The sequence below is a fragment of the Cygnus olor genome, chromosome 1 (genome assembly GCF_009769625.2).
Source record: "Cygnus olor isolate bCygOlo1 chromosome 1, bCygOlo1.pri.v2, whole genome shotgun sequence".
Lineage (NCBI taxonomy): Eukaryota > Metazoa > Chordata > Aves > Anseriformes > Anatidae > Cygnus > Cygnus olor.
The window spans coordinates 137,152,600-137,178,454 of record NC_049169.1 but is presented as its reverse complement, the minus strand read 5'-3'; the positions used below and the strand labels follow the sequence as shown (position 1 = coordinate 137,178,454).

Sequence of the window (25,855 nt, the reverse complement as noted above, 5' to 3'; positions counted from 1 at the left end):
CAAACCAGCTGAGAAATACTTTTAATGAGTGACAATTCTCAGCGTACAGTTTTGTTTCTTTTAATTTTTTTTTTCTATGAAAAAATATCATTTCACTGTAAGGTAAAGGAAAAAATAATAAAAATGTTTCCTTTTTGAAAGCTGGTATTTCACTTATCAGTTTCTTTTATTAATTTTGGAGGAATAATCTTTTCCTTGTTCCTCTTGCCCTCCAAGTTTTGAACAATGTCACATTATTGTCACCAAATATACTTCTATATACCTAGCAATGCATAGACATGCTATTATCTGAGTCCTTCATGATAACATCATGCTTATATTCCAGATCTCTTTGAGGCAAGCAAGTCCTCTTATCTTCATTTTCTTGAAGGGAAGATGAGACAGAAGTCTAGGATCTCAAACTCATTCAGATACCCTAACTCAGGGTAAGAATGACTGAATGACCAAACCATATTTTAAAGTGTGCTTAGATGTGTAGAAAGGAGAGAAAATCCTAAAACATTGATTTCTATTTTCTATTTTTTTTTTTTTTTTTTTGGGGGGGGGGGGTTGTGCCCGTCTTGAATGAAAAGCAAAATGGTCTGGCAACACATATATCTCTCCAGAACTGAAATCACACTTCTTCTGCATTTAACCAATGACATATCTGTTGCAATACATACCACAGTGAGTCTAGCCTCAAATGAATAAAAATAATTAATATGAATAATACACAGAAATTTTCCTATTTACTTAGTACTAGCTGTGCTGTGTGGCCTACAATGCAGAAAGTGATCCTGACCTTGTTCCAGATGGTTTGTATGGCAACACCAAGTCATGAGTTCAAACATGTAATGTTGATCGGTGGTACATTCTCCAGGAATAGCAGTATACTTTTGAAAGGAGTTTTGAGGTTCTTGCTGGAATGCTTTAGGGAAGAAGTGAGTTTTTAAAGATAATGTAAATCAGTAAACTGAAGACAAATAGCCTGGTATGGGAAGATGCAAGTTGCATGGGGTATACATGTGACACACTTCCATGCTATAAGTGAGATGTATCTTAAGACATTGCAAAAAGCCACTGGCATTTTTTTATTATTTAGAAGGAAAAAAAAATAAAAAGAAAAGAAAAGAGGCCTGCATGATATTATCTAGAAGTATGCACACTTGTTTATTTTCAAAAGTTGGTCGAAGGCTTACAGGGAACAGCAGGGTAATGGAATATTCATGAAGCAAATGCCCTTCACTTAGTGGAGGGCAAAGGAAAGCAGATTGCTAAACCCCCTCAAACTTCCTGTGCAAGAAGCTTGAGCTACAGAATAATGAAGCCTGTGTTTGCCCCTCTGTAGCGCAGTCAGAACCTGGCACTGCTCTCCTCTTTCAACCCCAATCTTCCCTTTTGACTCCTCCTCGTATTTTTAAGTGTGGATCTCCATTGCTGTCACACTCTGCCCCTTTGGCCACAGACTTGTTTTCCCCAGGAGCCAGCTTGGGAGGATGAAAACCACCAAGTTACTGCTGTGAGTGCGGTCCCCACCTGCCCACAGCTGAGCACACCAAGAGGAAGCGAGTACCCAACAGCAGCAACTGGGTCGAATTCATTTTGTGTGCTTTTTTAATGAACACAGGGACAACCTCAAGAAAATTGTACTTCTGTGACCACGGGATACTGACAGACTTCAGGGCTCAAGCACAATAAGGCACCAAACACTTTCACCCCCATCACTGAGCAGCACCTTGAGCCGTGAAAAAAACAACAAAAAAAACAGCTACCCTAGCAGCCCAGAGCCCCACAGGGGACTGTGCCCCCTGCAGCCGGGCCTCCCAGGCCTGCCGTTTGTCCCCAGCCTGCCAGGTCATCCTCAGCTACCCATGGCCACAGGCCTTGCTCCCCTGGGTTGCCGCTGAGGGAGCAGGGCCACGGTGCAAAGGCAGGCGGCACGGAGCAGCAGGTGGCCCCCATGGAGGCAATCAGGGTCGCATTCAGCCGGGGAGCCGGCTCAATTTTCAGTCCCGTGTCTGCCAAGGGGCCTGGAGCTGCCTTGTTAATGCTGCAGGGAACACGTGGGACGCATTGACTGCATTAATTGTCCCCACTCATTCAGCGGTGGATGAATTATAATGTTACCACTCCAGGGTAAAGCAAACACCTATCATAACAATCATGTCATTAGTGTGCAGATGCCGGCTGCTCTGCTTAACCTTTTGTATCCTTTTTTTTTTTTTTTTTTTTTTTTTTTTTTTTATGGCATGCAATAGGAGTTTTTTTATTGTTTTTCATATAATTGATTTTTAGGTTGCAAGTGTTGGCTAAACCCTTGAAACAAGCGCAGCCACATTACTCCACAGCTAGGAATAGGCGCACAGAGTGTCAAAACACAGATTAAAGTTCCTTTAGAGAGAAACAGCAAGGCTTTAAAAGTTTACGCTTACAGTTTGGTTTACCCTTTGCGGTGTGACTGACACGTTTGCTACTCACAGTGTGAGCGCCAAAAAGACTTATGGTCCTTAAAAAATGTAACAGTCTTAGAAATGCTTTTAATTTGCTTACAGCTACCAGTGACCAGAGATTATACATGCACACCCAGACAAATGCCACATTCTAGTTTGAAAATCTTTTTAAATACTTTTTCTGCGATGTACATATACAAACACATATGGAGACACAAATACAATTTCCCTTTTTAAAAAAAAAATATATATATACAGATGTGCATACACATGCATGCATGCATGTAGCTATTCCTTTTTATCTGTGAAACAACATTAAAAACTAATGTTACTAGGTATATGAATAATTTACATGTAAAAATGCATCAGCTTCAAGTTATTCATTATTTACACATGCACCACAAGTCTTCTCTGAGTGTTGCAACATTATTATGCTGCAATTAATGATGCTGAGTTTGTGCCATGTTCTTATTTCTCTTTAGTTGAACTCTATTCTGTGTTCCACAGTTATTCTTAAATGGCACCCGTGGTGGGCTTGGAACTTCTCACTGTGTGTTCCTCATGCATTTGAGCGCTCTTGAAGATGTTACCCATAATCCTGTTCCCTGTGAGTTTTGAAAGCAGAGAGCCCACTTTCACCAGCACTTGTACATGCCATTAACATTTGCTTATCTAAACATTCTGGCAAGCAAAGCTCTCAGGGTGTGAAAGGTGTTGATGTGGTCCTGCATGACTCTGCACTGATGTCTGTTAAAAAATGCAGACATCATATTTGCGTGTTTGCAAGACTCTTATGCAGATGTAGACCACTGCTGTAGCCAGTGGTCTTGTTCGCTTTTGGTTAAAGCTATGGTATTGCAATCACATCTAGACCTTAACTGTTCGTGAGCTTTGACAGCTTTTCACAGAGTTCACAGGTGAACTCCAGCATGCATTCGTGGAGTTGGCAAGAAGATGTTCTCCCGTCTCCACTCTGCTCCCAATCTCTACCTCTTCATGCCCCTTTTGTTAGGAAACAAACTGAAGTCCCAGTCTTGCAGAGACTTATCTGCCACATCCTTAATGTTTCCTGCTGCAGGTAAGCTCAGGTGTTCAATGGAAACAGCCATATTGAGTAAAGTCAAGCTAGCAAACAAATCTTTGAGTAATCCGTGCCTAAAACATTAGTGCAAGAGGTGGGAGATGTACTTAAGGAATTTTGGTGCACAGCTCGTAGACATACAGATATAGAATTGTATCATTCACTGTTTGACAATATTATTGTTAGTAGGGTTTGGAATGAGATCTAATAGTAGACATAGAGTAATAAAACAAGAACAGGGTGATACAATACTATCAGTGCAATTATTTATACTAAATATACGTAAATCCATAGCAAGAGTAAGTGCCTGGCAGGATGAGGTTAAGGATGAAGTTTAAGTTTTGTGGTTATTGTTTTGATGTTTTTAAAATCATTAGATGCCTTAGCTGACTAATTTTGTGTAGGTGCTTGCGGTTTGTGAAATGGAGAAGCCATTTAAAATGGTTTAGTCACGTTTTAGCCTTTAAACAAGTATTTAATTTTTACATATGCATGTAAAACCATGTTGTTTATTGGTATTTCCAGTGAAAATTACTGTGATTCAGCTCTTTTGGATGCATTTCAAAAGTGTAAAGTAAATTTATGTTCCATAATCAGTAGAAGGTGTACTTCCCTGAAATCAAAAAAAGTCCTTTTTTATTATGATGTTGGATTCATCTGAGAAAATATTATTATTTTCTGGTATGTTATGTTTCTGTAAAAGCAGAATACATTCTTGCATAGCCCTTATAACGCTATATACAAATATATTAAACAGCATAATCTTTTTTCCATACTTTCCCTTTAGATTGTTTGTGAATAGGAGAATTCATCTTTCAGACTTTCATTTGCTTTATGTGTGCAAGTACATACTGTCAAACTAAAAACTCTGCAGTTTCTGAAAAGTGTTTTTATGAACAAAATAAAAACCTGCAATTGTATCCTATCTGATCTTTTTTTTTCTTTTTTTTTTTTCTTTTTTTTTTTTTTTTTTCCCCTCAGAATAATATTTATGGTATGTTTTCTTAAACACACTTATTTGGTTGATCAAAACCAAACAATGTTATTCAGTGGCAGTTGGGTGTCTGTGCATGTGTTTTTCTCCACCAGTAACCTAGGCTAAAATCAACTTTATCCAGACGTTTTTCCCCTAGTCTCCAAAAAAATTACAGTAAAAATGAACCCATATGAAAATGAGCTCTTGTATGTAAAATATTTTCCCACACATTGCTACTGCTGAATGTTTTTACTTAGCTTGCTGAAAATGGTATGTCTGCACAAATAATGAATGCGTGCTGCTGTCACATCCATTCTCACATTTTCCTACTTGAAAAATATGTGTACAGTATGGACAAGCCATAGATTGTGAAATGTCCTCTCTTTTTGATTATCAAACATTCAACTGCAAATTAGTAAAATGTTTGCTGATAATTTGAAACACTGCAACATACTGGAATTTGATTAACAACTTTTAAACCTGTAAATATGTTATTTGTTAGCATATGTGCAAAAATCTATAAACATTAAAAAACTTGATATTTAGATTTTTTACTTGTACATGATAGTAATTAATAGATATTTAGACATATTTATCACTTACGATATATTTTTACTAAACTCTTGATGACAACAACAAAACATTAAAAATCTAACCTAATGATGACTTGTGTTACAGTTTGCTATAACAGTTGCCACAGGAATATTATTCAGACTTGTAAACCATTTTTTTTTTTCTGAGTAGTTATAGATTGTTTCATACACAAGTGACTGGATAGCTAAAATATCTTATAATTCCCCATATTCATTACTATATTAACAGCACTGCTGTAATGATTTAAGAAACATAGCATTAAATTCAGGGCTGTTTTCTTAAACCATTCATAAATATTTTAGAAGTTAATTAGGGGACTACAGGTATGAATAGACCAAGATTTATTCATAATTAAGAATTAGATATCACATGTCACCTCTTCTGATAGAGAAAAAGCTGTAATTGCCTGTAATTAGGCAATTGTCCCTGTAGTTTGCTGAAGCAGATTGAATTGGAATGCACTTGGTAGAAAGACATGCTCGTGGTAATAAGCTAAGTTTCTTGTTTTTTCTTTGTTCAGTTGCCTTTTTTTACATGTTGGTACAGAATACAGTAGGAATAGTAAAATATGCATATCTTACTAACTGGTACATTAAATCACAGGAAATACCTTTCTGTATAATTTGATATAATTTGGCATCTGACCTTTATCTAATGCCTCATAACTTTTCATGCCAATTATTTTGTCTTCCTTTACCAAAACATGAAGAAAAAAATGAATTCATGAATGACAATATATTCATTCAGTTAACCTAAGATTTATTTTTCCAATGTTGAAATTAGCATTCCACTTTTTACAATGTAGAAATGAAGCAAAGAAAAATAGATTTTCCAGAGCCCAAATTCTTGGGGGAAATTACTGATCAAAACAAACACCAGAAACATTGTTGCTTAGGTATCTGACCCTGAAATATGGTGTATTATATGTACGCATGGTCTTGATCAGTTTCCAGAGGGTATAAAGCTGGCTAAAATTTTAAAATTTGACATAGGTCAGATATTTGCATATAAGCATCTAAACATAAATGGCTTAATTTCCTGCAGTATGAACATCCATGTGTTTTGCCAAACTCACTAAGGACTACATGTGCTGTTTGATTGTTAAGACAGTTTTATCTAAGTTTCTAAGTCCTGTAAAGTTTTGACTGTGATATATTGAAATATTGACTGTGCCTTTGAAGTCACAGGAACTTCTCACAGAGTGCAACATAAAGTCAGCAGAAGTTATTGCTGTGTTCAAGCCAAGGGGTGGACTCTGGAATATTCTTGCCTGTATGTTTACTATATGTCTTTGTAATCAATTTGATGATATTTCATTTTGACTAGAAATTTCCATTTATGAACATAACTGGACTTGACTCACCCTGTATCATTAGGCATCCAGCTCTCAGCTCACAGCCCCACCAAGCTACGTCCTCCTTTAACTTGGTGTCCTGGTTTCAGTTAGGACAGAGTTAATTTTCCTCCTAGTAGCTGGTAGGGTGCTTTGTTTTGGATTAGGATGAGAAGAGTGCTGATAACATTCTGATGTTTTAATTGTTGCAGAGCAGTGCTTACACCAAGCCAAGGACTTTTCAGCTTCTCGCTCTGTCCTGCCAGCGAGCAGGCTAGGGGTGCAGCAGGAGCTGGGAGGGGACAGACCCAGGACAGCTGACCCAAACTGGCCAAAGGGGTATTCCATACCATCTGACGTCATGCTAAACAATATATAGGGGTGGCTAGCCAGGGTGGGGGGCCAGCTGCTCGGGGATAGGCTGGGCATCGGTCAGCAGGTGGTGAGAAATTGCATTGTGCATCACTTGTTTTGTACACATTATTAGTAGTAATACTATTATTATTATTATTGTTATTATTATTATTATTTTCCTGTCTTAATAAACTTTCTTTATCTCAGCTCACAGGCTTCACTTTCCCGTTTCTCTCCCCCATCCCAGACAGGGAGGGGGGAAGGTGAGCGAACGGCTGTGTGGTGTTTAGCTGCCAGCCGGGTTAAACCACAACACTTGGACATGGTTTACCAAATTGTGGCCCAATAAGTTGATGTGTCCTCAAAATGCAGTGATAACGCAAAGTATTAGTTAATTAGAACAAAAATATTTCAAGGTATTTCGTATCCTTCAGTTAATCAGAATTTTCTGTTCAAGTTCAAGTCAGACATTAGGCTTCCTCTGGACTCCCTCCTCCTTTCTCACATATAGATATATGCATCTATATGCATTTATATAAGTACATTGTTGCCTATACAGCTTCTGTCCCTCTCCTTTCCTCTCCTTTCTTCTGTCCCTCCTAATTACTCTTTAGCTATGTACTTTCATTTGGCATCCAGAGTTTATCATCAAGGCTATTGACAATGCCTTTGATTTGTCTTCTGTATTTTTTTTTCCCTCTGTGGCCCTTATGGCTTTGGGTTTTTTGTACTACGGATCTTTAACATTTGTTATTTAGCACTGGCAAGTACTTGAAATTAGGACAGACCAGTGCATATAGTTGCTAGCAGTGTCAAAGGACTGTATTGAATACCATCAGTCATTTCTAGTCCTGCATTTTTAAGTCTCTGTTTTCTTCACTCTGGAGACAGGAATCTTGAAGCCTGCAGCTCACCTGTCTGTATTAGCAGTGTGTGCCACAATGTCTTTGCCTTTATTTGTCATGTTGTCTTCCAACTGGCATTTCAGCCTTTGGCAATACAGGAATACTAAAAATCCTGTTAAGGGGCAGTTGCTAAATGGCAATGCTGCCTTCCAGCTGTGGCTTTCTTAAGTTGTTCAGAAAATCAATGATTACATCTCAGTATTTCAGTTATTTAGTTTATCTGTATCTGTTATTGGTATGTCTCAGAGAGAGAGAGAGAAACACATTAACAGGTTAATTTTTAATGTGTTTCCAGCCACCTTCCCTACTTCCTACTGCATAGTCTTGGAGTTCCTTAAGACCAGTATCAGCAGAACTAGAGGTGCTTAGGCAGAGATTTCAGGATAGTGTATGTTAACTGTAAAGATACATGTCATGATATTAATGAATTATTTTGCCTTGGCAACAAAACAGGCGGGATATGTCTCAGCCTAATTTTAGACATCTAACAGAGGGGCATCCAAATTCAAGTAGTTATGTAGGCTCCATTTGTAGTCACTGCAGAGAGAGGTGCATACATGTTGAAGGCAATTCATTCCAACCATTTTAGATACTTATTATTAGGATCAGTTGCCCTTTACAGGTTTGTTGCTCCTTGCAGTGACATCAGATACAATCTAGCTTTCTAGTTTAGAGTGGATGCTCAACTTTTATATGCCTAAAGGTAGGTAAAATTAATCCAACTTTAGCTTTGTTGCTTTCGTAGAAGTGAAATAATTTTATTGACAGTCTATTAGATAATGATCTGAACTAAAGTACAGGGTTAGATTCTGCATTTCTCATTACAGCTAAGCAACTGTGGGCAAAATTTAGGTCCAAATTTAAAACTAAGATTTTTAATTAGTCCTTCCAATAAATATTTGAAATACAGATAGAGCAAGTTACCACAACTAGATAATAGAAAGAGACATTGTACAAAACAAACCAAAGGAATTTGAGACAAGGCTCAAATGTATGTACTCATGTACATATACAATATACATATATACATGAACACATGTTCTTATACAAAGATGTGATGTGCAGACATAAACTCACACACACACATACACACAAATTCACACATAGAGTGTCCAGTTCTGCAGACGGTGTCATAGGTTAAATGTGTGTGTGCATGGCAAAGTAAAAGCATATATCTGGAGAGCTTAGTGAAAAGAAATAAGAGCCATGAAGCCATTAAACTTTACAGATCAAAACCTAATTTGCTTTAAATCTGAGAATACCATCAAGGGTTGTCCAACAGAACCTAATATTCTGTACTTCACAACATAATACAGTCATAGAACACCTGTAAAGAGTTAGTCTGGTCATGAATAATTTGCCAGTGTTTTATGAACAACGAGATTGATCAATGGTTAGACATTAAACCTTGAAAAAACATTTAAAGGCAGACTGACAAAAATCTGAGGATTAATTCACAATTTACACATCTGATGTAGGACATCTTCATTCTACTGCACCTGAAGTAGCATGGAGGTGAGGAAATAATGAAAATTGGAATCACCGAATCACAGAATGGCTGAGGTTGAAAGGGACCTCTGGAGATCATCTGGTCCCTGCTCAAGCAGGGTCCCCTAGAGCACGTTACCCAGGATTGTGTCCAGAAGGCTTTTGAATATCTCCAGAGAAGGAGACTCCACAATCTATCTGGGCAACCTGTTCCAGTGCTCAGTCACCCTCACAGTAAAGAACTTTTTTCTCATATTCAGGTGGAACTTGTGTTGCGTTGCTCTCATCCTGTCACTGGGCACCACTGAGAAGAGTCTGGTCCCATCCTCCAGACACCCTCCCTTCAGATGCTTATATACATTGATCAGATCCCCCCGAGCCTTCTCTTCTTCAGGCTGAACATGCCCAGCTCCCTCAGCCTTTCCTCATATGAGAGATGCTCCAGTCCCTTAATCATTTTAGTAGCCCTTCACTGGACTCGCTCGAGGAGCCCTGTGTCACTCTTGTACCAGGGAGCCCAGAACTGGACACAGTATGCCAGGTGAGGCCTTAGCAGAATTTAGTAGAAGGGGAAGATTACGTCCTTTGACTTGCCGCCAATGTTCTTCCTAATGCAGCCCAGCACACCATTGGCCTTCTTGGCCACAAGGGCACATTGCTGGCTCATGGTCAACTTGTTGCTCACCAGAAACCTCAAGTCCTTCTCCACAGAGCTAATTTCCAGCAGGTTAGCCCACAGCCTATACTGGTGCACAGGGTTGTTCTTCTCCAAATGCAGGACCCTGTACTTACCTTTGCTGAATTTCAAGAGGTTCATCTCTGCCCATCTCTAAAGCACTCAAGATCCTTCTCAATAGCAGCACAGCCTTCTGGTATATCAGCCACTCTTCCCAGTTTTCTATCATCAGCAAACTTTCTGAGGAGGTACTCTATCGTTTCATCCAAGTCACTGATGAGTAAGTTAAGCAAAACTGGAGCCAGTATTGACCTCTGGGGGACACCACTAGCTACAGGCATCCAGCTAGACTCTGCCACTGATCGCAAGCCACTAAGACCTGCTGTTCAGCCAGTTCTCAATCCACCTCATCATCTACTCATCCATCCCACATTTTCTGAGCTTGCCTATGAGCATATCATTGGAGACAGTGTCAAGAGTCTTGCTGAAGTCCAAGCAGACAACATCCACTGCTCTCCCCTCATCTATCCAGTCAGTTGTCCATAGAAGGCAATCAGGTATGTTAAGCATGATTTCCCTTTGGTCAATCTATGATGACTACTGATCACCTTCTTGTCTTCCACATGCTTAGAGATGACCTCCAGGATGAGCTGCTCCATCACCTTTCCAGGGATTGAGGTGAGTAATTTCCTGGGTACTCCTACTTGCCCTTTTTGAAGACTAGGGTGACCTTTTCTTTCTTCCAGGCCTCAAGCACCTCTCCTGAATGCCATGGCCTTTCAAAGATGATCAAGAATGGCCTAGCAATCATGTCTGCTAGCTACCTCAGAATTCATGGGTGCATTGCATCAGGGCCCATGGACTTGTGGATGTCAGGTTTGCCTATATGTTCTCTAACCCAATCCTCCTTAACCAAGGGAAAGTCTTACTTTCTCCAGACTTTCTTCTTGGTTTCTTGGGTCAGGGATTCCTGAGGGTTGGCCTTGGCAGTGAAGACTGAAGCAAAGAAAGCATTCAATATCTCTGCCTTCTCTACATTCTCTGTTGCCAGGGTCCCCACCCCATTTATTAGTGGGCCTACATCTTCCCTAGTTTCCTTTTGTTACTGATGCATTTGAAGAAGCCCTTCTTGTTGTCCTTAACATCTCTAGCCAGATTTAATTACAAATCGGCCTTGACCTTCCTCATGAGATTTCTGCCTACTCTCTGTCTTTGTATTAATCTCACTTTGCCTGTCCTTGCTTCCTCCTCCTGTACATCTCCTGCTTATGTTTCTTTCTTTTTTTTTTTTTTTTTCCAGGTATTCATGGCCCATCCATGCAGATTTCCTGCTCTCTTTATTCGATTTATTGCCCAAAGGGATGCACTGTTTTTGACCCTGGAGGAAGTGATCTTTGAATAGAAAACAGTTCTCTTGGACCCCTCTTCCTTCTTGGGCCTGTTCCCATGGAATTCTTCCAAGAAGGTCCCTGAAGAAGCCAAGGTTAGCTCTCCTGAAGTCCAGGGTTGTGATATTGCCCTGTTTCCTCCTCACAGGACACTGAACTCCAAGATCTCATGGTCATGGCAGACGAGGCTACATTTCCAACCAGTTCTTCTTTGTTTATTAGTACAAGGTCCAGCAGAACACCTTTCCTCATTGGCTCCTCCATCGCCTGTGTCAGAAAGTTATCATCAGTGTTTTCCAGGAACCTACTGGATTGTTTGTGCCTAGCTGTGTTTTCCTCCAGCAGATGTCAGAGTGGTTGAAAACCCCAAAAGAACCAAAGCCTGTGACTGTGAGGCTACATCAAGATTTCTGTAAAAGGCCTCATCTATTTCCTCCTCCTGATCAGGTGGCCTGTAGCAAGCACTCACAGTAGTATCATCCTTGTTAGTCTGTCCTTTAATCCTTTCCCATTAGGTCTTGACTTGCTCATCATCCACCCTGAGGCAAAGGTCTATACTTTCCAGGCGTTCCCTCACATAAAGTGCAACTCCACCACTTCACCTTCCTGGCCTGTCTTTCCTAAAACACATGTAGCCATTCATGACAACATTCCAGTCATGCAAGCTATTCCACAGTGTCTCTGTAATTGCAATGAGATCAAAGCCCTGCAACTGCACACAGATCTCTAATTCTTCCTATTTGTTCCCTGTGCTATGTGCATTGGTGTAGATGTGTTTCAGAGAAGTATTTGAGTGTGTCAATTTCCCAGGAATAGGAATTTATTTAGGAAGAAGGAAAGACAACAAGGCAGTTTTGAATGGAAAGCTCTTCTTTTGAAACTCAGACCACTGTCTCTGTCAGATAGGAGTTACAGCTGTTTATGTTACTGTTAAGCTTAGGTAGCATTTTAAGGGACTTAGTCAGAAGTAGAAATCACCAAGCAAGCGTATAAGCACCATATTCAATGTTACTGTAACCTATCAGCTGGAGTGTGTCAGGCCCTGTTTGCTCAGGCCCATCCAAATGTACCACTAAGGTGTGCTTTGTCTCTTAAACATGCCCAGAGACAGTGCTGACTGGATACTCGCAGGCTGCAGGCTGTTGGCAGGTTTGCCTTTTGTGGACAGGTGAACAGAAACACATCTTTGAGTGTGCTAGAGAGACAGCCTCATGGTCTGTATTTGTTAGCCTTCTGCATAATGCAACAGTCAATGTAGCGGCATCAACAGGAAAAACAGTGTCCCAGAGATGAGCCCCAAATCTCAGCCAAAAGATGAGGTCCTGAAAGGTTTTCTGGGCACGTGACTTTGTCCTTCAGGTCCTCCCTGCACAGCCTCACCTCAATCGAGCTGCTCCTTGAATGCAGTGTAAATCATCTGTTGTTCACAAGCATAAAGGTGAAGTCTGTGTCCACTCAAACCAAACTGTGAAAGGGAGTTTCTGGGGCACACACAACTTCCTCCCAAACTGTACTTCAGCAGTGTTAAACTGTTTGAGGTTTAGCATTGTTAAGGCTAATGATGATGCTGAAATTCCAGAGAAGGCAGATATATTTTTGGTACACTTTTTGCTTTATGAAAACCTGACTCAGATAATTTGGACCCTATTTCTGGAGATATTTCATAGAATAATGGAATCATAAAAACGTTTGGGTTGGAAGGGACCTTAAAAATCATCTAGTTCCAATCCCCTGCCATGGGCAAGGACACCTCCCACTAGATCAGGTTGCTCAAAGCTCCATCCAGCCTGGTCTTAAACATTTCCAGGGATGGGAATCATACCTGACATCCACAACTTCTCTGGGCAACCTGTTCCAGGGCCTCATCACCCTTCCTAATGTCTAATCTAAATCTAATATCTTTCAATTTAAAATCATTATCCCTTGTTCTATCACTACATGCCCCTGTACAAAGTCACTCCCAGCTTTCCTGTAGGCCCCCTTTAGGTACTGGAAGGCCACAATAAGGTCTCACTGGAGCCTCCTTTCATCCAGGTGGAACAACCCCAGCTCTCTCAGCGTGTCTTCATAGGAGAGGTGCACCACCCATGCACAAACTCATATTGCTTTTGCACACAGTATTCATAGATACAAATGAAGTAAAACTCCCCATACAAAGAGGAAGGTGTTGTATTTTTGTTATTCCAATGATTTCAATTATATTCTGAAATTAATAGAATTTTAATAGATTTAAGTGCAAAAGAATGACTTTTTCAATGCCCATCTGTTATGCTGTGTTTCTTCATATGAGCCATATTCTTAATGAGAAGATTTCTAGGCTATGATCACCCATAATATCTCTTTCATTAATGTGATCTTTATAGAAGTACATCATATAACACGTACTGGTGCAGTATTTGTTTTTCCATCCTCTCCAACAAAAGCGTACAGTCACTTTGCACAGTGTTTTTAAATGAGGACAGAAATATGGTGCAAGTCTTTAAGTCATGATTCTGTGTTTTATCCAAAGATAAGATATGAAAGGGTAATCCAGCTTTCAAGAAGACTCTGCAATCTGTAAGACGGTATAAAAAAGACAGTGATAGTAATTAGCCTTTTTAAATAATTCCTCGTATCCCTAAGCACATTATGGAAATTTATGGTACACGTCAGATGTCTGTGTGTGTGAAAGGGGGGATGTGCATGTACGTGCATGTATGAGTATGTGAGGGAGTGAAAGGGAAGTTTCCAGCCATCTTTGCATGGATGCATTTGTAGCTGAACTGAAATGATGAAGCAATTTGTAGTAGTGTCAGCAGCTCCTCAGGGGATGCTCACTGAATGCATGTCATTAGGTGCCACACAATTTGCCTGTCTTTTTGCTCCCTCTGTGACACCAGTTCATGGTATATTCTTAAAGATTATAACATTCTGCTCTTTAATTTTAGACATATTAATGTTTGGTTAATCTCAATCCAAAACATTTCACCACTCTCACCCTACCCCTGGCTGCACATCAATCAAAAATCCCTTTTAGCTGCTTGCCAGACTGTTCTTACTGCTCTATTGACATGATTATATTAAGTGGTAACAGGTACCACAGGGGAATAAGGTGGTGGGTAAGGTTCATTGCCCACTTAAGTTCTTCGAACATTTCACCACAAAAAAGTAAAAATAGTATGAGGAGATCAGGGGACTGTGTTGCCAGACTTTCTGTGCATGTAGTCATTGCTTGTCTAGCACTTTTGGACACCTGGACACCTGATCCAGGAAGTCAGCTGTGCAAAATGGGATATAGGGAGTCCTGGTGGATAAGAGGAACCTATGTCATCAATGTGAACATAAGTCAATCAATGAAGACCACAGGCATCCTCAGCTGTATTAACTATGTTCGTACCTAGCTGGCAGGTGGACAGGATGATCTTTTGCCTCTATCTGGCACTTGAGACACCACATCTGAAATACTGTGCCCAGTTTTGGGCTCCCCAATACTCATAGCTCTTCCCATGAGTGGCCACTAAGCTGATTAGGGGCTGAAGAACATGCTGGCTGAGGAGAGGCTGAGAAAGCTGGGTCTGTTCAGCCTGCAGAAGAGAAGGATTTGGTGGAATCTAATTGCTGTGTACAGTTACATAACAAGAGAAAACCGAGCCAAACTCGTCCCAGAGTTGTGGAAGACTAGGACAAGAGGCAACAGACAACGTCTGATACACAGGTAAATCTGTTGAGTGGAGTGTGGGTCAAGAGAGGTCTTGAGGTCCTTTCCAACTTACATGGTTGTGTGATGACCTGATTCAATAACCAAGTCCCTTCTTCCCCATGTCCCGCATGGACTTGCGTCACTGTATGGAGATGCAGTTCCATACAACATGCTTCAGTTGAGAAAATGAGACTAACATATGGCAGAAGTAGCTATGGACCGGGAGTTAGGCTATACATTACATTCTCACAAGCAGTGTGGAATGCGGGTCTCCTGTGCCCTATATGGTACTTTAACTACTGGTCTCTTGGATAAAAGGAGGGAAACATCTCCCTCCTTCTGGGATCTGGCTCTTTGCTTCATTTGCTTTTATATGCAGTGCCTCTAAATGAAGTGTTCTGTTCTCTATTGACCCAAACACTTTATTCTTTTTTTTTTTTTTTTTTTCCTTCATTTCTTCAAGAAGAAACAAAACCTGTTTAATTTAGTTCAGGCTGAGCCAACTTTTCTAAAAAAAAGTGCTTTGGTTTGGCAGCTGCATTTGAATGATTCTCACTGCCCTAAGAAGGAATACAAAGTTTGGTGGCTTCCTTCCCAATTTATGGGCCAAGACAGTGGCCAGGAAGGATTGTTTTACAGCTTTAGACTCTGGCCCAGAGGCTGAATTTCTTTCCAGTTTATCCTGTTTCATGCTCACATTATGTTCGATCTTTACAATCATTTTTTATAGGACAAAAACATCCAGAAATATTTTAAAAGATTAAAGTACAAATCACTATTGGCAGCCTACTTAGCACTTAAATGGCAATCTCCCTGCTTTGATTGTTTTATGCACTAAAAAAACAAATACAGAATAAATAAGGCACCATTTCTAAGTGAATTCTAGCCTTCCAGTTGTCATTATTCAGAAGTTTTCCAGGAACCATCTAGAAAATTCTAATTTATTTATTTATTTATTTAATTAATTTTTGTAGAATTATAGAAATGTCATTTCCAACATGAATATACACCAGTACTCAAAAGAGCAGCAGCCAACACTAGTCTTTCTTTCCTCCAACTTGCTTCTATTCAAAAAATAACTTTTTGTTATAGGTTATATATGTGAGAAGGAGCTCTAATATGGCCCATTATAGTAATAATAAAAAATAATAAATCTTAAAAAAAAAAAAAGAATTAGGGGTTGAATTAGAGCAGCAGAAAAAGAGTATCTGTTTCCTGTGACCTCCGCTGCCACAAAAGAAAGCCAAGCAACTCCATGCTCAACTTCCAGCATTTAAAGACCATTAACTTTACTTTAAAAATGCAGTAAGGATGCAGTGAGCAGATGTCCTTTGGGGGAAGATAGCAAATAGAATTGTATGACAGTATGTGGCTTCTCTCCTTTCATTTGAGTAGTGAGCCTGAAGTGCATCTTCACAGCTTCCAAATTGACCTTTAGACCTGGTAGAGTGGCACCTAACCTAGCAGTAATGGGGAAAATAAAGGCTCCAAGCCTGACACTGTGAGAGTCCAATTCAGTGTAGAGCGAACTGCATGATGGCTGAGGAAGGAACAAGCAGGGAGAATGGCTCAGTTGTGAGGATGCCAAAATATCTTGACACAGCTGTGTATCAAGGTATCTTGAGGTATTTGCACACATAACTACTTTGAACTTCTTGGTTAGTCCTAGACACAAGTGAATCAGGGGGCATGATTCAATAATTTGGGGGCAGGATTCAGTAATGCAAACTGAAGCAAACCTTCTTATGAAGCTGTTTGCAATAGCAATGAAAGTGCATCCTGCCAATATCTCCTTGGACAGATAAGCAATTTTTCATAAGTTTCTACAGCTACAAAACACAAATAATGATACTTACCTCCCTTGCAAGAGTTTTTGAGGTCTGTGTGTGACAATAATTTCATATATGTGGGTGTTGCATTCCATAATACTGTCTTTATTGCTGCAGAAGGATGTTTGACTACTCTGGTAGATTTTGGTATTATGTTTAATACCAAAAACATAAAATATGTGCTTGATAACAGGACCTAGCATTAAAAATAAATAAATAAATAGATAAATGGAAAATGGAAAAAAAATCTCTTCCTTCTATTTATTCATTTTTATTTTAAGCATTTATGTTATAATAACAAATTACCACCATTTTCTTACAAGAGAAAACCAACTGAATCTTCTGACTTCATGCAGTGCCAGAGCCATTTTAACTGGAATATTTTTAGTAGAAATTTTTTCAGTTGTATCATAAGCTTTCTTTTATTCTATTTCTTCTAAATATGCTATAGGTATACAGGCCTTCCATGGGAAACTACTGGGTTCTTTCCCATTCCTGCCACATATCAGACTTGAGAATATAAAGCAAAATGCATTTTTGTCTCTTTGCATCTGTTCATGCCACCACAAAAGAGGCCATGATATGAAACTTAAATAATATGAAGTATTTCATTTATAATTATCAGTATTAAAAATATTTTTCTAAATTTTGTGTTTATAGTGATTAATTATTGCAAGAGGTCTGAACATTTGTTTAAATGTGTTTAACCCTTTAGAGTACTGAGCATTGTGCTAAGAATAGAACCAGAGTTTGAGAAATGGCAGAGGTCTAGCTGAAAAGCGCTTTTGTATATGACTAACTTTAAGTATGTAAGTTGAACTTCTGTGCTTGGCCAGGTCATGCCAGTGCTCAGCACTTTGCTAGATCAAGTCTTCAAGCAGCAGAGATTATCACAGAATTCCTTCCTACCTGAGGACACCATGTCCCAGATGTAGCTGTACAGCACACTCTGCCTGGCCAAGCCTGGCCTGCTAAACAACTTCAGGCCGTGAAGATACTTGGCTGAACAACAGAAAGTTCACACCTGCTTTTCCTCATGGCCGTAATGTGCTTTTGTGCTGCCACTCTGGCGCCAGGGCTTCCTGCAGCCTATCTATCTGTTTTTGCATTTTCTCACTTTAGGGAAGGTGTGAACCAGACCCTGCAAGAGCGGCAGTGGGCTGCAAACCCTGGTGCAGCCCAAGCTGGGCTAGAGGAGGCTGGGCTGCCAATCAGCCCCGTCTTTAAGCTGCACTGCCCTTGTTCAATCGAGGTAATGGGTCCAGTGGGCAAGTAATAGGTCCAGCGGGTCTATTACACATTTTTATTGAAAAGCAAAATAAATAGCCCCGTAAAACTCACACACTGCCCCAGGGCTGCAATAATTTATTCACCTTCTTACACCTTCTTTTTCTTTCTTTTTCTCTTTGCCTTTTCAGAGTTGCTCAAGTGAACTTTTCCAGCATGTCAGGTAAGAGCTTTTGTAAGTGTATCACTAATGGTTTGAGTAAGGCAATATTTGAAAATACTGCAAGTTGGTATGTGGAGAACTGTGGCAAGCCTTTACTACTTGATTATATACATGTGTAGTACCAAAGGAGATCAGATTTTACTCAGCCAAACTTGTTTAATAGAAACGGCATAAAAATCAAAGTATGTATACTATCAGGTTTGCTTTCCAGAGAGAATGTTTTTCCACAAAACTAAGGAAAAGGTAATTTACCACTCAAACAAGCTGGGAAAAGGGAGAACATTCTTTCCTAAACAGCAACAACTATGCATTTGGCAGGCAGTAGTAAAAGAAATTCTGCTTCCCTTCTTAACCCATAGCAAATCTGTACCTGGGACTGATTAGAGAACAACTGGAGAGGTGCTGTTTTTCTTTTCAAGGTCTACCAATGAGGTGTTTTTTTGTTTGTTTGTTTGGCTTTTCGTTGTTGTTGTTCTGAACATGTTTTACCAGTATAGTTTAGACTGTTGCATCTCCTTTGTGGTAGGCTCACACTCATTCTTTATTTGTACAAATACAGTTTTCTTGTGAGTGGGGGAGATAAGAAACCCCAATGTTGTTGGAAAATCAGGATGATGAATTAAAGGGAAAATATAGGAAAATGAATTAAAGGGAAAATAAAGGAAATCACCCTGATGAGAATCCCTTGAAACCTGCAGGAATTCATTGGTTTCTTTGATTATCATAAGAGCAGTATTTTGTATTGTGCTTTGTCTTTTCCTAGCAAGATCCAGAAGGTGCAGGAGGGTGAGAAAATGCTTCTTATTAAACACCTTTAAACCCTAAACCCAGATTTGGACAAAATCTTAGTAAGGTAAGTGTAGCCTTACCACACCAGACAAAATGTCTCAGTGCTCTGCTGCTCTGTCACTGGAACCTGTTGCTTCCCAAGAAATATGGCTGTTTTAAGCATCTTTGGAATGATATATCTTTGTAGGGAGGAAAAAAATCTTAATCTCTATTAGTCAGTGGGTAGCATATGCACAAGGACAAGAGAACTGATATATTTTCTAAAACTCTTAGTTGCTTTTCACCCTTGTTGTTAACAGTTTGGATAGTCTCATTACCAGGTGGCTGTTGTGGAGGATGATTTTATCTAAAGCAGCAGATTTTTTTTTTTTTTAAAGTCATGAGACCAAAACAAGAAGGAAAAAAATCAATTTAAAATAAATAAATAATATTAAAAAAACCTTCCTAAATTCAACAGAATACTTTTGGCAGAGCACTTGAGTCAGATGTTGAAGAAAGAAGAAAACACAATCTCTTTATTTCTCCTTCCCTTCCCCCATAATTCTCGTTAACACCTAAACATTGTGAAACAATAACAATTATCTCAGACCATGAAATGGTGAATAAAACTTTATAGAAAAGATCCTGGAAGGATTAGTGCTCAGCTGGAAACTGAGACTGCCACGTGGAGAATACCAGGGAATAGCAAGGATGAGTAAGGCACCAATGGTGAAATTAAACAGGAATCCAGCATGCAGGAAACAACAGAGAGCCCTGGGACTGCATCAGGTTAAGTTGTCTTGTTTGCTGTATTTGGCTACTGCTTAAGCAGAAATAGTTTGGAAGAGAGCTAACAGTGCAGAGCAGAATAGCAGGCTATTAAAATAGGCAGTGTTGAAAGCTGATTACTTGATGTTAAACCAGAAGACAAAGATTAATAAAGCATGAAGGAAATCTTTTTTTACAGTGTTATTTTTTTCTGAAGTGTTTCTTCTTCATTTTTCATGTTGTGCCAGTGAAAGCTGCCAAGTCAAGAGTTCTGAAAGTCAAAGTGCCTTTTATCTGCAGAGCAGAGAAAAGGTGACTTGTAATGAGCTGGCTTCCCTACCAGACTCAGCCCAAAAGAATGGCCCCGAGGGATGAGAAAGGGTACACATTGTTTTCAGTAGTCCTAAATTCTGTCCCTGTCCCTTTTCCTAATATTTCCTTCCTCTAGGCAACCACCTCATTCAGGGCCTTTCTCTGACTAAATGACGAGGAACCTCAGAGGCACCTTGCTTCTACCATGGTGGACCTTGCTGGGATCCAGGTGCTTTAAAGCCAGCCCTGTGTCTCTACACTCATTCTGCTCAGGGAGTCTTGGTGGAGACAGCGGTGAGACATGGGCACTGATCTGCTAGGGCCCAGCTTTGGACTGTCAGTACATGTGACTGCATGGCCACAGAGTAAGCAACCTGATTACATATAGTGATTCTTACAGGTCAGATTTCCTTCTGTATGGAATAATGACTGTGCACCACTATTTGAGGAACAGTAATTAAATTTAAGCAATAGTGGTGCTATAGACAGGTAGAAGGAAATCCCCTAAGAACAGAGGACTTACAGATGGACTGGAAATTTTCAGGTCTAATGTCTGGATTTAATTTAATTTTTATGCTGTTGTTAAAGACAGCCTGGAGATTCTCTAAAGAATAAGTAAAGATGTTGTCCTTTTACACTCCCAAGAGCGTAATCTTAAAAAATGTCTTCACTGTTTTTCCAGTGGCTACAGCCTCCCATCACATTGTGTTACCCTGTAAAGTGAGGACATCTGGGGGGTTTCAACCCTCTGGCTCCAAGTGAAATTGGTACTGGTTGTCTCTCGCCTTCCAGTCTTAAAAACACTTGACAATTTGACATTCTCACTGCTAAGTGGAACTGACAGAGGCTCATCAACAATAGGACATTGTTATCAGCCCTGGCAGAAATCATACCAACAGTCTTATGTGAAGTGATGACTTGCATTTACTTCCAGCAGGATGAATGCAGTTGGGTGTCAAGTGTTCCCAGTGTAGGACTAGGGAACAGTGAGGAAGTTACTTAAAGAACTTGTGTTCTTCCTGCTTCTATCTCAGTCATCTTGGAAGTAGATTGCAAATTGTTTAAACCTTAAAATACCGCAGAATAAATGTCTTGTTATTACACTGTAGTTTGATATGGCTTGGAAAAAAAACTAATATGCTCCAATGATTGTTTTCAGATGTTGGTCTTTGTCAGGCCCAAGATGCTGGGCAAAAGATGAAGGCAAATTGTTAGTATCAGTGTGCTTGCCAATAATTTTTTCTTTCTTTCTTCCTTTCTTTCTTCCTTCCTTTCTTCCCTTTCTATCCCTCCCCCTCCCCCCCCCATTTATTTATTTTTGAATTTTGTTATATTAGTGAGGCTGGTTGTGCAATGAACACTGCACTGACCTTCCAGATTTAGGACAGGCATACAAATCCAGCCTTTGCCAGAGTGATGGAAAGCAATTTGGATCTGAAGGCTATAAAAGGCAAAGCTGAAATGAATTCTGACAAGTCATAGCTGAATTCTTCTTGCACAGAAACAGCCATTCCTTTCTTCCTACCTCTGCCGCCTTTCTCTTTTTAAATGGTCCAGAATTGGCTGTTTAATATCTGAGAGCTCCAGAGCCAGAGACTGTCGGAAATGGAAGGATTTTATTGATGCCAGCTGAAGGCGCTCTCATCAGGTGAATGGAGGTGTGCTGACAGCCTGTGAGTGTGCAAGTGAGTGACATTCAAGCCCTGCATCGAACGGTGACCTTGGAAAAAAGTCTATGAAGAAATTAACGGAAGAATTTCAAAAGGGTTAGGTTTCCATCCCTGTCATCTTATTTCATGATACTCACTTAATAAATAAAGAGATAGATTAAATATTTTCCTCGTGTTGCCCTGTCGTTTTGCAGACCTGTTGACAAAAATGAGTAATGTGACATGTGACTGAAAAACGCTGAATGAAAGTGGGACTCGATGTACTTAAAAAGGATCATAATTACGCTGCATAAAATAAAATGCTGCAAAAACCTTAACTTAGCTAGGGAAGGATTTACTTCTTCCTCTTTCTTAGCAGGAGGTTTTGTTGTTGCTGCTTTTAACCCTCATTTATGATGCATTTCTTAAATAAGGGTAAATTAGAGGACATCTCACTAAGAGGAAAATAAGAGCCAAAAAGACTCTCTTGAGGAAGAAGACATCCACTCATAGCTTTTTTTTTTTCCTTTTTTTTTTTTTTTTTTTTTTTTTCCCCCTGAATATACACACAGCAGCCAAAGCCATGGGTAGGAAAGAAGGGAAGAAGCCTCCACATTTGCTTTCTTGGTATAGCTATACTCTCATTAGAGTTCAGAGGGTTGTGGATCTGCTCCAGCTTACTCTGCCCCAGTCCTGGCAGACTTAGAAATGCAGAACCAGTAGGTTCTTCCTTATTTCCTCAGCTTCTACTGGGAGAAGCTCAGGCTATGCAAACCCAAATAAACAGCTGAGAGAGAACCTAACTGTTATCCATATTATCCTTTATTTTCTCTCTTTTTTTTTATTTATTTATTATTTTTTTTTATTATTTTGGCTGTATGGTGCTGTAGGAAACACCTGCACAAGGCTCTGGTCTCTTTCTGCCCAGCTGACTTTTTTCAGCCGTGCACTGGCTTGGGGTCAGCCCTTGCAAGCAGGTGTTTTCCCTCAGAATAGCTTTCTTGTCTGCATCCGAGTGGATCACAAGGGCCGAACTTCACTGCAGGAGGTCACAGGTCAAACACGGCAGCACAGGGTCCCCTGGGTACTGTGCTTACCAGGTGTTTAATATTATCAGAGGTTATTTGTTGAAACCGTGATAGAGTGTTCTCAGCGATTCAAAATAAATTTAACGAGAACAGTTTTAAAAGCCCCCACATTAGAGGATGTCTGTTCAATGGACAGAGAGGTTAAAGTTAATTCGATCAGGCATGTGTACTTTCTCCAAAAAGGAACATATGCACTCAGCGGCTTGGCCCCATTTGTTGCAATTTTGGGTCTCATTTCCATTTGCAAGAAAGATAACTACTTGCATATGGAAGCAATAAATAAGAGAAGTCATTAAAATTTCTCTAATTTAGGAAAAAAAAGGTCTTAATGAAGTAATATCTTTGCCAGGGCAGACAGAAATGTAAATTAGAGATTGGAAGGAAACCTATTAAAGGAATTGCTATGTTACTAGTCTTTTTTAATCTAATGAATTTATGAATTGCCACTTGTTAGGTCACAGACTTTGTTAATTTCCTATGTGTTTATTTAAATGGAGAAAGTGTGGGGCAGGAGGAGCATGGAGTGAAAGTAAAATACTTGTGAACAATGAACCTGAACAAATATTTTTGCACAATGTGTTAAAGCTATTAAGTTCAAAATATTTGAATAAAACCAGCTATGTTGAGAAATTTTGAGAAAGATTGTGTACCTACTAAACAGGTTAATATACATTTCTAAAACTTCTGTATTTGTCTTTTTCACTTCCATGAACATTCTTTAAAGATGTAAAGAGGTAAAAGTTTATAAAATTTACTGAACAATTTTATTAAAAAAAAGACAAAAATTAAGAAAACAGTACCAGTTTACGGTGCCAATTTACTAGTCATATGTCCGTTGGCGATACTGTCTTACAGCTAATCTGATACATTTTGGGCTTTCTTTGGCCTAAAGCCTAAAGAAGAATTTTCATTCTCTTTTCCTATAAATCACAGAAATGATGCTGCATCTTGGTTCCTCTTTTCTTGCTGGTTAGGATCCAAGTTGCTGCTGAAGTGGACCAGCAAACGTTCATCTGCAATTTCACTGATGAATGACAAAGTGGGATTCTCAAGTGTCTCAGTACCCAAAACTGGGATTTATTTTCTGAAAAGCTAGCCATTATTACTTAGGATGTAACAGAAGAAAATAAACAACTAAAATAAAAGAGTAAGCAAAAAAAAATAAAAACCTGTTATCTTTCATACAGGTATTCAACTATCATAAGCCAATTAATGTTCTGTGCAGAAACAACATTTTTTCAATCCCGTGGTACCAAATACATTGGAAAGGTAATGAATTGGTCCTACTTCTGTCACTCAGTGCAGGCCTAGCCATGTTATGCTATCCTGACTCACAAACAGCAAAGGAACGATACCAATTCACTGTCTTTGACTGAAAGACAGCAATAAGAACTGCATCAGCAATTGTTCACTAAAAGTTCATCAGTATCGCCTCCCAGACACGCATACAAGTGAGTGGTATATTGAACCTGCCTATGTCAGCCCTAGATAGCCGTTATTTGCTTTGGTTTGTAGAGGCAACCAGATTTTGAAAGTAATTTCTGAATGTGTTAGATTCTTTTTGGTCAATGAAAAATGTTCAAAGAGTTATGAATTTATCTGTTTTTCATATGGGGATGGGTTGTGGTGGAATTAACTGCAACAGTACCCCTCTGAACGGTCAAGTGAGTATAGATTGAAAAATTAGTTATGTGCATATGTGGGCATTCACATACACACACAAAGACAGACTCACAAATTGAAACCAAACCTTTATGAGTTCTGATAAGACCCCCACTGCACTTTGCTTCAGTGTAAATCTGTGCTCCTGTGCAATGCTTCTGGCTCTGCTTAGAACTCTCTCTCTCTATCAAACAAACAAAAACCTACACCATCACCACCAAAAAAAAACAAACCAAACCAACAACCGACAAACAAACAAACAACAAAAACAACAAAAAAACCCACAAACAAACCAAAGGCCAGTTGCATTTCTAGCATAAAAGGAAACAGAAATGAATGGAAATTTAACTAAAATGTCTGTTCTCAGGAGGCCTATGTCTGCATTCTTGAGGGTTCAGATCGTTTGGATAAACTCTGTATAAGCATCTGAACTTTTTGGTAGGTCTCCAAATTGAACCTCTGAACCTTCAGAAGCTCACAGGCGGCTAGCCACTTTTGTGTTGCTGTGAGGTTGGACTCTGCTTGCTCAGGCCCTTGATACTGAAAATATTTACCAGGTAGTAAGTAGAATACAGTTAGAGAAGTCATAAGCCTGTCTTTTGGGTCTCACTGGCCGATATAAGGGGAGAAGTGTTTGCTAATGAATTAGTCATCAAAGGGTGAAATAGGAGTCGTTTTGTGGTTCAGATACAAGTCTAGGGCTAAGAAGGTCTAGACTCTGTTCCAAGTCCTGCTACTGACTTCCTGTGTGATTTAAACAAGCCCCTCTGAAACTCAGTGCTGTGGCTGCTGAAGGGAGATGTCTGTGTTACAAGAATAAGCTTGTTATTTGTCAGATAGCATGGAAATGAGCACATCAGAAAGCCTAGAAACATATTAAGTAATTCCATACTAAGTAATTCCAGAAGGATGAGTAGACTAGTGTGGTTTTAGTTGGCTAGTCCCAGGTAAAATCTAAGAAGGAAATTCTTAGGAAGCCTAATGGACTTCAGTTACTAATTTGTTTGGTGCTCAGTAATATTTAAAACAGCTTGGATTTTAAACCACATGAAAAATATGCCACCCTGCTGTTCCCACAGGCGTGAGCCAACAACTCAAGAAACTACATCTACCTCCTGTGCCAGTAATACATTTATTATTTATGTTTTCAATTACATTTCCATACCAACCACCATGTGTAAAACTGAAAAATTTAAGCATACCCCCCCAAAGAATTATACACGTTTTTCTTACAGCAGGCACTGAATTTTTGAAGAGGACATCATTCCCCTTCACCTAAGTGGCATAATTCCCACTGAAATTTTTGTGAGCCAGTGTTAGATCTGGGAGTCCTTTTCCCCTCCTCATAATGAACATGCTGCAGAAAAAGCTTCTGAAGCTGTATGAAGTCAGATGCACAGCTGGTGCTGCAGTGGTTATTGAGCAG

At 39.5% G+C, this 25,855-nt stretch overlaps 1 long non-coding RNA gene across 1 annotated transcript; it reads left to right on the top strand.

Annotated features, from left to right (window-relative positions):
• The first annotated feature begins 11,147 nt into the window (after window positions 1-11,147).
• LOC121062641 lies at window positions 11,148-21,864 on the top strand. Its single transcript, XR_005815646.1, has 4 exons — window positions 11,148-11,319; window positions 18,151-18,182; window positions 18,946-19,035; window positions 21,368-21,864. It is a non-coding gene; the product is annotated as an uncharacterized LOC121062641 (long non-coding RNA).
• The last annotated feature ends 3,991 nt before the right edge of the window (window positions 21,865-25,855 follow it).